Source organism: Watersipora subatra, chromosome 6, assembly GCF_963576615.1.
Source record: "Watersipora subatra chromosome 6, tzWatSuba1.1, whole genome shotgun sequence".
In the NCBI taxonomy this organism is placed as follows: domain Eukaryota; kingdom Metazoa; phylum Bryozoa; class Gymnolaemata; order Cheilostomatida; family Watersiporidae; genus Watersipora; species Watersipora subatra.
This window is the reverse complement of record NC_088713.1, coordinates 22,365,017-22,376,749: the sequence shown is the minus strand read 5'-3', so window position 1 is coordinate 22,376,749 and position 11,733 is coordinate 22,365,017.

Here is an 11,733-nt window from a genome sequence, read left to right as displayed (position 1 = left end):
ATTATTCTACAGTTTCCGTTTTATTGGATAATATGCCTGCAAATAGAGGCTTTTTGTTATTTTGTTATCAGCAAAATAAAAGATTACTAACTAACTAACGATCGAATCGAAAAAAAAAGACCACCATATAATTTATTTATACTGCTCATATTTGGGAGTTATCGGTGACTCAATATATCGAGAAGACAACTCATACTATTAGCATATCAGTATTTATCGTCCATCCCTACGATGAATAGCGGGTTACGTATTATAATAGAGGCGTGTACTAACCGGAGATTTTCGTTAATGCGCCCTAGCGGTGAAAAAAAACCACAGAATAGACACGCCCTTATATAAAAGTAGCGGCTAATAGTCCGAAAAGTACGGTACTCTATAAAGCGGACAGACAGACAGACACATTGATAGACAGATAGACAGACAGACAACGATTGCCGTTTTTATAGTAGACTAGACGGTGTAATATACTGGCAAATTATTAGAAAGATCATCACAAGATACTGAGTGACTCAACCAATGAAAATCCAGGTTTGGAAGAAGGACAACTCACACGATATTGTCAAGTGATTGTGGGGGCAGATCTGTTCTTTTAACATGTACCCTAGTCAACTTTTAACTTGTTTTTACAATACTCCAAAAAAATTTTGCAATTGGTTTTTACAATACATGTATTGCAAAACTGCTTGCAATGAAATGCATGGTAGAAGAAAATGGCAATTTCTCAAACTAACTGCTTAAATTTTTAAATTGAAGTAATTGCTTAAATCTTTAAATTTAGGCAATTGCAATTTAATTCCTAAATTTTAAAGGTCAGAGGATTTTGTTAAAAGGAAGAACCAAATGTTGGCTTTGCAGTTTTTTAACCCCAGCTGTTGCTTGTCTTCACTATTGTAGGAGCCATGTTTGTTTAATGCCAGGGTTGGGATAAATGATCTCATGTTACAAGGTTCAAACTCATGACATTTAGTTTGTTAGCCCGACTACAGTCAAATAGATATTTATACATGTAAGTGGTAAATAGTTATCTGTTCTTAGACACAAGAAGTCAAAAGAAGAGTTGCGTTCCCTTTTTTATTTTTCATTTCAAGCCATTGCTAGAACATTGTGCCATATTTGTGCAATAATTCCCAACAATGTTACACTATATGCAAAGTAAAGCTTAGACCACTAACTTGAGCTTTTTTTCAGCCAATTATATTTGTGTTTATGTTAGTTTGAGAATGAATAAATACAATCCCATCAGCTGTTGGCTGAAGTGACCTAATTCAATGTGACACGTGGTACAGGTGCTTACCTAAACAAGCTATTGTTGAACCAAAGAGTCTCCAAAGGACAAATATTGCTGCCCACATTAAAGGATGCTGAAATTTTCCTGGTACTACGAAATATGAAATATTTAACCTTTTGCAGACCAAAACCGAAATAGTTCGGGTTACAAGCATTGTCTCAGCGTACCAAGCCCAAAAATCCCGAAATAATTCAGTCTTCGATATACCTTTTTTAAATTATTCTATTTATTTAAAAAATAGTATTAAAATTTACAATTAATAATTTGAGCAATTTCGGTAGGCTTTGTACCACTGTTTTGAAGCTATAAATAGTTCCTAATTTGCATGTGAAAGAATACATGAGGCCAAGATTTGGTCTTTCTTTAAGGAAATCTATTCACCAAGAATGCATGCGATTGTTCGAGCCCTGTTTAAAAAATATTGTTTAGAGGAAGACATCGACTAGTTTGAAAGTGAAAAAGAGGTTTTCAAATCAGAAGAATGTAGGGAAGATGATGGAAGTAAAAAAGATCAACAGAGTGAATCGGATTGCTAAGTTAAGAGTGAAACAGCCGGCGTTGAACCAGGGAATAATGACATATCTCAAAGAGGAGCTGATTTAATACCAAAATGATTACATTTTGATGACAGCTATGAAATACAGCCTCTCAAGGATAGGCAACAACTATCATATGGGTGGGGTTTAATGATCGTTCTCTGTTAGGATTGCGCTAGCCTGAGTTTTGGAGCTAACACAGTTCTCGCGAGGCGGTTGCGTTACCTTGCTAGGTTTTGGAAAACACGACACTTATAATAACTCCCTGTTATCGTGTCATTAGCTTATTCAGTCAGTAGGCCCGCGGTTCACAATTGCAAACCTTGAATTTCTAAAATGTAGGGGTAACACCTAACTTAAAAATTGAATCCATGAAAAACAACACATTTCAAATTATCTTCTTTTACTAATTTCGTAGTAGGTTTTGTAGTATATGCTTAAAGTTTAATATAATTTACCCAAAATCACCAAAACAAAAGCTTCTTTTTCCTAGTTTTTGATTAATATTTTGCCATGTCTAATAAAAAATGACAAAGTCTTTCATCGTTGTCGCATTAGTCTACCTGGCCCAAAAGATGGGATAGCAGGCAAATTTGTGCAGTGTAGTTTTTATGCTCAAAAGCGAAATATAAAGCTGAATTTGGGCTATTTTACGATTTCGACTACAAACTTCGTGAATGCTTGTAAATGGCAACTGACTGATCATAACAGTGATAATCTTTGGCAACTATATTTATTTGACAACAAATGAAACCAACAGATCAGTGAAATAACCACTATATATTGTTCATAATATTTGTAAATTTACAAGGGGCTTTATTCAGCATACTTGCTTGTTTGGATGCTGTGTTCGGGTTCATCCCTACTGAGCTCGATCATTAAGCCTCGCCTACATGAGGCCCGTCACCTATCCTTGTTGGGACTGTATATCATTGATGACAGCTTGGCAGGAGTATAAGTTCGAATTCTTAAACAGGTAATTATTTTTATTATTTTAACCTTTTATAACATTGCTCATTATGAATACTATATTTAAAAAAATGAATGAATATGGCCTTTCAAACATAGCGATGGTTCGGAGCCTGTGGTTGATAAAGATATTAGGCGAGTTATTGGTTTAATTTTTGTATATAGGTAATATTGTTGATGTATATAGGTAATAAAATGATGTTCGAGAACCGAGGTTTCGCTGTATGTTACTAAAATCTATACGTCGCTGAAAGTTATGACTTTTTAAATTTACAGCGGTTTGAAAACTTTCTTTTCATGATATTAAATTTGAAAGTTACAGTTGTCTAAAAAAGTTTGAAAAACTTTACAGTGGTTTTTATTTTGGTAAATGTTATTCATTTTGTTAATTATCACTGATTTTATTAGCAATATAGTATAGTAACAAGTGCTGTTTCCTTTCCTCAACAGCTGAATGTTTTGTTCGATAAATACGTGTTCCAAAAAAATTTATATCAGTGCTCGCTTTGTGTATTAGCTTACACATATTTCCTTGTAAACCTAACTAATTAGTAATCCGTAATTATTTTCACATTTTGCAGCAATCATTTGTAAGATTAATATAAAATTATCTGTAAGATTTAGCGTTAGTAGAAATGCCCCGATTCTAACTTCATCAGCTGAGTCAGATACCGATTCGATATAGCGATTCTTATTGAAAAATAATCCAATTCAAATACCTATTCAGATCTTTTGTATTGCATAGACATTTGTTAATTTTATTAGGCAAATATAAATATAATGAAAAAAAATATAAAGATTGATATATTTATTTGTTTGTATTTATGAAAAAAAGATATGCATGTATATATATTAACATACTGTCAAAGTACATGTATGTAGCATCTAGTAACAAAACAGTCCATGTTTCTTGAATTATGTTATTAATAATGGTAATTGCTGTTAGAGGTTCAGCTTTCTCTGTGATAATGAAGTCTCTCTTCTACTGCTGAACAAACTGCTGTGCCTGTACAAGTTTAGAGCAAATAAATGTTTCTTTTAATTACCGTTAGTAAATCAATTCTCTCAGTGAGACGTCTTTATCTTCTATCAATATTAATGTAGCCAGTCGTAGTGAACAAGGACTCACTTTCCACAGATGATGGAGGACAGGCTAAATACTGATAAGCCACTGAGGTTATTTTATGCAATACAAATGATACATCATATCGTCAGGATCGAGAGAGAGAGAGAGAGAGAGAGAAATAGATAAATTTATGCATCGACTGCTCAAATTACATTCGTAATACTAGTAAATAGAAACATCACACCGCATTCTTGTTTCTCATCAATGTTCACTTGCTCGTGATTGGCTGCAATAAATCATATTGCTGTAACTTGGAAATACCACACTTTTTGATTGCGTCCTGGCTAAAGCCAAATTATTCATCAGCTGTGTGGATGTTTATTAGGCTATAGACATTAAATAGATTGTCTGACAGGCCTGGAATTCATTATTCTAGGACACTTATGTATTTGCAGCATCTAACTTTCGCGTTTTCGCGGCAACATCCTCTCGCGAAAATTTCACGAGCAAAACTAAACTATTATAACGAATGAGCGAAAACGCGAAATAAATTTCTTTCTTCATTGATATTCACAATAAAATCGTCATATTAGAAATGCAGGCAATTTTCGTGTGTGGTTGGCTCAATGGGCAATTTTTGCTAAACTTATTATAGCTAATACCCCGACTGAGAAGCATGGCAAAACAAAATAAGATAATAAGATATTGGAAAAGCCTAGACAAATGAGGAAGATGATGATATTAGTTTAGTCTTTGAATTTGTAACTGATGAGGATGGCAGTCTGGTAGGGAAAGTCATAGAATTGAATAATAATTATTGTGGTGATGAATTTTATTACCAACCAAAAGCAATAACAACCCGGGGCCATGGCCACCGCGGCACAGCGTGCTATAAATACTTGAATTCTAATATTGGTACCACATCAGTCACTGCGGCAGGGACCTTGACGTCATTGATAGTCCAGGAGACAAACTGCAGCAAGCGATCAAATTGCATTATTGATCTCGCCTACACATTTCTACCTGCGGTTCACAAACACAAACTACCGTACTTTTCGGACTATTAGCCGCTACTTTTTTTTGATGATTTGAGCCATGCGGCTTATAGGTAGGCCTACAAGGGTGTGGCTAATCACTGTGGCTTTTTCTTTTACCGCTAGGGCGCACTAACGGGAATATCCAATTAGTGCGCTTCTAGCGGTGAAAGAAAATACGAAACAATGTCTAACGGTACTGTCCCGTTAGGCACTAAGTTAAAAAGCGTCGGATAATACGAAACTGTGCCGTTCTGCACTGTTCCGTTTTAAATGGCAAAGTTGCTGCCACGTTAAAAAGCACAGTCCCTAGTTCTGCGGCCTATAGTAAGGTGCGGCTTATGTATTGTTTTATTATCGTTTTTTGGAAAATAAAGCAGATGCAGCTTATATTGAGGTGCGGTTTATAGTCTGAATAGTACGGTAGTCCCAAATTGAAAAATATTTCGTACCGGTGAACTGGACCTGAGGAATCAAATGATGTTTGTTCCACTGCATTTATTTTTACATCACTATATTTTCGCACTCATCAGAGCTGCGAAATTAAGTTGCAGCGAAATTTTACTCTGTATGCTACTCACGAAACTAAATACTAGCGAAATATAAGTGTCCTAGGGTAGACAAAAGTAAGGAACTTGCACCTGATGATTTTTCATTAGTTTAGCAAGCTAAAATTCGGTTTTCTGCTAAATAGTTGATCTGTAAAAAGTATCTGAAGTTTCAGATTTTTTAAGAAAAGATCGGCCGTTACTGATTCAGATACTTTACACCCATATCGGTACCAATACCGATTCCGATATTAAAACCGGGGCAACTCTAATCCTTAGAATCAGTTATTCCTCTCTCTCTTATATTTACATACATTTACCTATTTTGAGAAATACATACATACATATATATATATATATATATATATATATATATATATATATATATATATATATATATATAAACAGGTAAATTTACATATTTATACATAAATACATATATATATATGTATATATATATATATACAGGTAAATTTACCTTCTCTTATTACATTTATAAACTTTGTGTAACTTTTGAAGATTATAATGTAAGATTTTAAAGTTTGTTACGTTATCCTTTTTATTGCAACTTGCATTTTTCAACATAATTTAATATGTTATTAAAACATGAGTTTAAAATCTGTTTGAAGTTTAACCATTATTCATTGTCCTAGCACTGTTACCTATTATTACTTAATTAGTTTCCAACCTTTATTATTAATATTAATTTTTCATTCAACCATTTTTGGCAGACATTGTTGTAATATAATTTCAACCAAAAATACTACCATATTCTGTCATATTTTTTTTATTAATCTGTTAAATACATGTATTCTCAGAAGTTACACATTGTCTAATACCTCCAAAAAAAAGAACCTGTTCTGCACCAACTCATTCCTTCATGATATAAAGTTGGAAAGTTACAGTTGTTTGACAAAGTTTGAAAACTTTTACAGTTGTTTTATTTTCTCTCTTAGTTTATTTCAACTACAGAAAACACTTATCTCGTGATATGTAGTTTGAAAGTTAGAATGGTAAATGTCGTTATATGTTAAGGACACATCAATTTTCTGTCCAAAGACATGTTTATTATCCAGGCAACGCTGGGTGGTACCAGGGACCACTAAACATATTGTGGAAATGTTTACTTTTCCATATCAATTTCCATAAACATAAATATTTCCATAATTTTATGGACATGGATATGGAAATTTTAGTTTAGAAATATGGAAATGTTATGGAAATGGAAAAAATATGAAAATGAACTATGGAAATATTATGGAAATGGAAATAAAGTGGAAATGAGTTATGGAAATTTTATGGAAATGGAAATAATATATAAATGAATTATGGAAATTGTAACATACACGTAGTTAAAGATATAAACAGAGTGGAGTTATATTGTATAGACTAGGCTATATGAATATACAATAGTAATACACAAACAGCTAACATCAGTGATATTACAGAAACTATTAAAGGCTCTGGAAGAAACTAAATCAAATTGTCTCTTGCTCGGCTACATGTATAGACAATGGTAACACACAAACCCAACTAACATCAGCGGTATTACTTAAACTATTAAGGGAGTCTGAAAGAAACTATCTCAAATCGTCTCTGGCTTAGTTATAGGCAATGGTAGCATACAGCTTTGATGTTGCCTGGACCCTAAATAAAGTAAATTAGCAAGCAAATATCATATTCATATTATGTATAAATTAATCACATGTTCAGGAAGATTTGACGATTGAACACACACGCTCATTTGACATGCAAGCGCGCACACATATGTACACACCGTGTTACAGCAAATATATATATATTCTAGCTGTGCTACCCGGCGTTGTCCGGGTAATAAAAGAGTCTTTGGACAGAAAATTGATTTATAGTTAACATATAACAGCATTTCCCATTCTAACTTTCAAATTACTTCAAACACTTCATGAGAGAAGTGTTTTGTGTAGTTGAAATAAATTAAAACAACTTTAAAGGTTTTAAAACTTTGTCAGACAACTTTAACTGACAAGCTATTTGCCAGGGACATTGCCAACAGAAAATTCCAGTAAGCTGCTTAATAGGCTAGACTTCTAATGATGGTACTCCAATATGTTACGTCAGCATTGTTGTCCAGCTACAGATGTTCTAATAATAGCTATAGCGAGAATGACAGACAGACGACAGACATACTTTGAGAAATATATATAAATAAATCTCAAAGTTTTTAGTTAAATTGTTTTTGGTTTTCTGTCATTCATGTGTCTGGTTGTAGCGATGAAAATCTAGCTCAAAGTTTCAACCGCAACATTCAAATCGCAAGACTTCCAACAAGCGCCTAACTACAAGGTTTATTATTTTTAACATTCTCAACACTCTTACCGTATCTATCATTATCGTTATTGCATATGCTAAATATGCATCCTTTTATTATAAATACAACCTTTTGCATTTGTTTTCTTTTAGAAATTTCTTTAAAATCTTTTTTACCATTAGTCATCACTTTTAAATTTGCTATTTACATATGCGTCATTTCAGCTTGAAATTTTACAGCGTCATAAATTTATGTTATTCCTAGGGCATTCGCTAAAACATTAAACGCTGAAAACTTTTCCCGTTTGGTAAGACAAAGTATTCTCGCGGGCTTCACTGCTATACGCTTGTACTAGAGTTGCCTATCAAAACTTATAATACACCGAGCTTCTCCTGAAACAGTAATATTTTTATACACAAACTGCTCACTGATATTATTGATTCAACATATTCACAATTGTTATTTTGCTTTCTCAGTTAGTATTAATTGCATCAGTATAAAGTCATTCTTCATTGTAGCAGACTATATCTAAGTATTACTTGCAAATCATTTAACATTTAAACACCTTTACAGTTGTTTTATTTTTTTCAATTCATTTGAACTGCACAAAACACTTTTCTTTTGATATTAGGTATTAAATTTAGAATAAAATTTTTTTTCAATTTAAATGAAAATAAATTTTTTTGCGCAAAGACCTTTTTACTACCCAAGCAACACCGGCCATTCAGTAGTAATATTTAACAACTAGTTGACCTTTGAATGGTTGTTAATCTATTTACTGTAAATACATCTGCTGGTAACCCTCTAACAGTATCAAAAAACCAATGATTGATTTATTGATATCATAGAGCAGGTATTACCAAATGGTTCTGTCTAACAAGATGATAATATTGTGGCAGATAAAATTTAATTGTTGGTAGTGATTGATGATTTATCAGGATGCCTTGGTTTACAGTCATATCATGATGTCAGGATATTTACAGAACATTTGCTTCAGTTTCTATATCTGACCCTATATCTGACCCCGTTAGGTCTAAAGTGCTGATTGGTTCATAGGCTGCCAATGATTAGACTGGATACATGGAAATGTTACACCAGTGAGACAATACTAAAAGAACATGCAATACTATGAAACGATAGAAAGAAAACTGCCAGAACTCTATCCTAGTTTGAAAGAGAGTAAAAAGTAAGAGGTGGCAACTGTGAGTTTTTATTAACAACGAGAATAACTTCTATGTGGTGTTTAACTATAAGAAGTGACAGATGTCAACAGGTTTCATTGATTGTAGTAAATAGTAGTAGATTGAGAATGCCAGCTGGTGGAAGAGGAAAACAGATTCCAAAAGTTCAAAACCAGGAGCAAGTTAAGGTTACTAACCAATCAACATAGAGCTTACTTATCCACACATTACACAATATGACTGAACCTGCTAAATAATATGGCAGGTGTTTAAAAATCCTCAAGTATCTGTAAGTGCACTTTTTAATAGATTTAAACCAGCATCTGATTTGTTCAGGAAAGAAGGGTGTAAAGGCAGTGAAGAGGTTGCATAGAATGTTAAAGTACTTGAATTTTATTATTCCAACATATATTCATTCTTCCTGATATTATATTATTGGAATTTATCTATTTGCTTAAATTTGGCAACTGAGTATACAGCTCACATGTTACAAAAGCAAAGTACCTGTTGTTTATGCTATTCGTTATTCATAGTTGATAGTATAAATATTTATATAAGTAAGAAGCAGGCCTGTATTCCCTGGTTGCAAGTTGGGGTGGCTGCAAATGTAGGCAACTAGTTATGAACACCTGGGGGTAGGGGGGTTGGTGTTGGTCCCAACAGGGTTCAGGGCAGCGCCTCAAAGCTCTGGACCTCATAAGCATCAACAACCCTCAAAGTATGCATAAATGCAATCAATTGTAAGCATCAAAATCTACATAAATATATTGTTTATGGTTCATGGCGAGCGAAACCTTGTCTTTATTCAACGAATGATATAAAACTCATAACACTACAGATTTTTGTAAGGGACATTGACTGAACAAAAGCTGTTACTTCTTTATTGCAATTGCTCTTGTTCTGTCAGTAGGCCCATGGCAGAAATCTTTCAGAACTGATTCTGTATCTATTTCAACATCTTTATATATGCGTTGTATTGGAAGATTATCTAGACGAGCCTGCCCTAGTGCCCCTCATCGATGTTTTGATGCGGTAATGTTATGATAAGGAAAATGCAAGCTCGATGGGGGGGGGGTCTTTTTACACCCCCATTATAAGCAGAAAAGTTCAGTTTCTAAGTCTTAACAAAGTCTCACAAGATCACGCATTTAGCGAGACTACCACGGAGACAATATAGAATGCTAGTTGCTACAAAATTAGTTGTTGGAAATTCCAAGTGAATGAGCTTTGACTGCAATTCTTAGCACTTGACCACAGGTGTCCTTTAGCGGAGATATTGCCGAAGCCGAGACCGGGCCGTAGTCTACGCACACAAAATAACAACAAAGATCCACGTAGTTCTGAGCCAAAACAAAAGTATCCACCCAAATATCTCACCAATCCGATGAGCAGCACACACAAAAACTAAACCAATCGACTGAGCCACCCATCATGTCAAAATATTCCAAGTTTCAAATCATGTCTTACACAACTCACTTTATGGTTTATCAAAAGTTGTCCCAAAGTCCCTATTAATTCGAGACTGTCTAATTGCTGTTTTAGAAATGGTCGCCGCTGGCCTAACCTAACGTCCTAATTCAACATCTCAGTAACTATCGGGACTTTGCTGAGTGCTCCCGAACTTTTTGATTCCCTCCTTTAGCAATGCCCTGATAGTTACTAAAATGTTGAATCAGGACGTTAGGCTAGGCTAGCGGCGACCATTTCTAAAACAGATATTGGACAGTCTCAAATTAATAGGGACTTTGGGACAGGTTTTGACAAACCATAAGGTGAGTTGTGCAAGACATGACTTGAAACTTAGAATACTTTGACATGATTGGTGGCTCAGTCGATTGGTTTAGTTTTTGTGTGTGCTGCTCATCGGATTGGTGAGATATTTGGGTGGATACTTTTGTTTTTGCTCATAATTACGTGGACCTTTGTTGTTATTTTGTGTGTGTAGACTACGGCCCAATCTCGGCTTCGGCAATATCCCCGCTAAAGGACACCTGTGCACTTGACAGTCAAAAATCACTACAAGGTTGAGACAGCTCAGCCACCCCAGGGAATACGAGCCTGGTTACAAGAGCCGGTCATCTGCTTGCAGTAACAACTAACATAATACACGAGAGTGTTATTATAAATGCTGTAACTTTTAATGAAGGTAGAAGGTTCTTGATATTGAAATAATATACTGTAAAACTTTTATTTGAACGCCATTCGGCTGCATTTTGTAACCTTTCTCCAATTGCGACCGTGAACTAGAGGTGGCATTCGATGAGAGGTTTTACGGTATTTGTCTTTTGATCACTGATATCAACTGTGATAAGTCTGGTCTCTTATTGTTACAAATAAATTAAAAAGTAAATGATTAACAGGTGAAAAAAGATACAGAATTAGACTGAGATCTAGCTTACTAGCCAGGCATAATGGAGTCATTATTTTTTCACCCCTAATCACTCAACTGGGTAGTAATATCTGCTTTAGCTTGGATCTTTTACTAAAAATCACAGGTTCTGCAATTAGGGTCTTAGCTGTTCCAAACAGCAAATATTATGGAACTTTAATAGTGATAGCCTTCTATCCTCTTTCAATCATCAAGAACTTAGGTTACAAAATGAGGAGTTGTTTATTTTAACAATGTTTTTCTACAAACGTCTGGCTGTTACTTAACGACAGTGAAGCCCATTTTTCAGCTGAAATGCTTAGCTATGTGACCCTACAGTTTAATTAGCTGACCCTTGTATTCAGTTGTTACATCATGTATGATTGGTTGTATCACTGTGGTTCTTGTATTCCTCTAAATGTGGCACTGACTGGCAAGTAATCGACTTCTTATTTT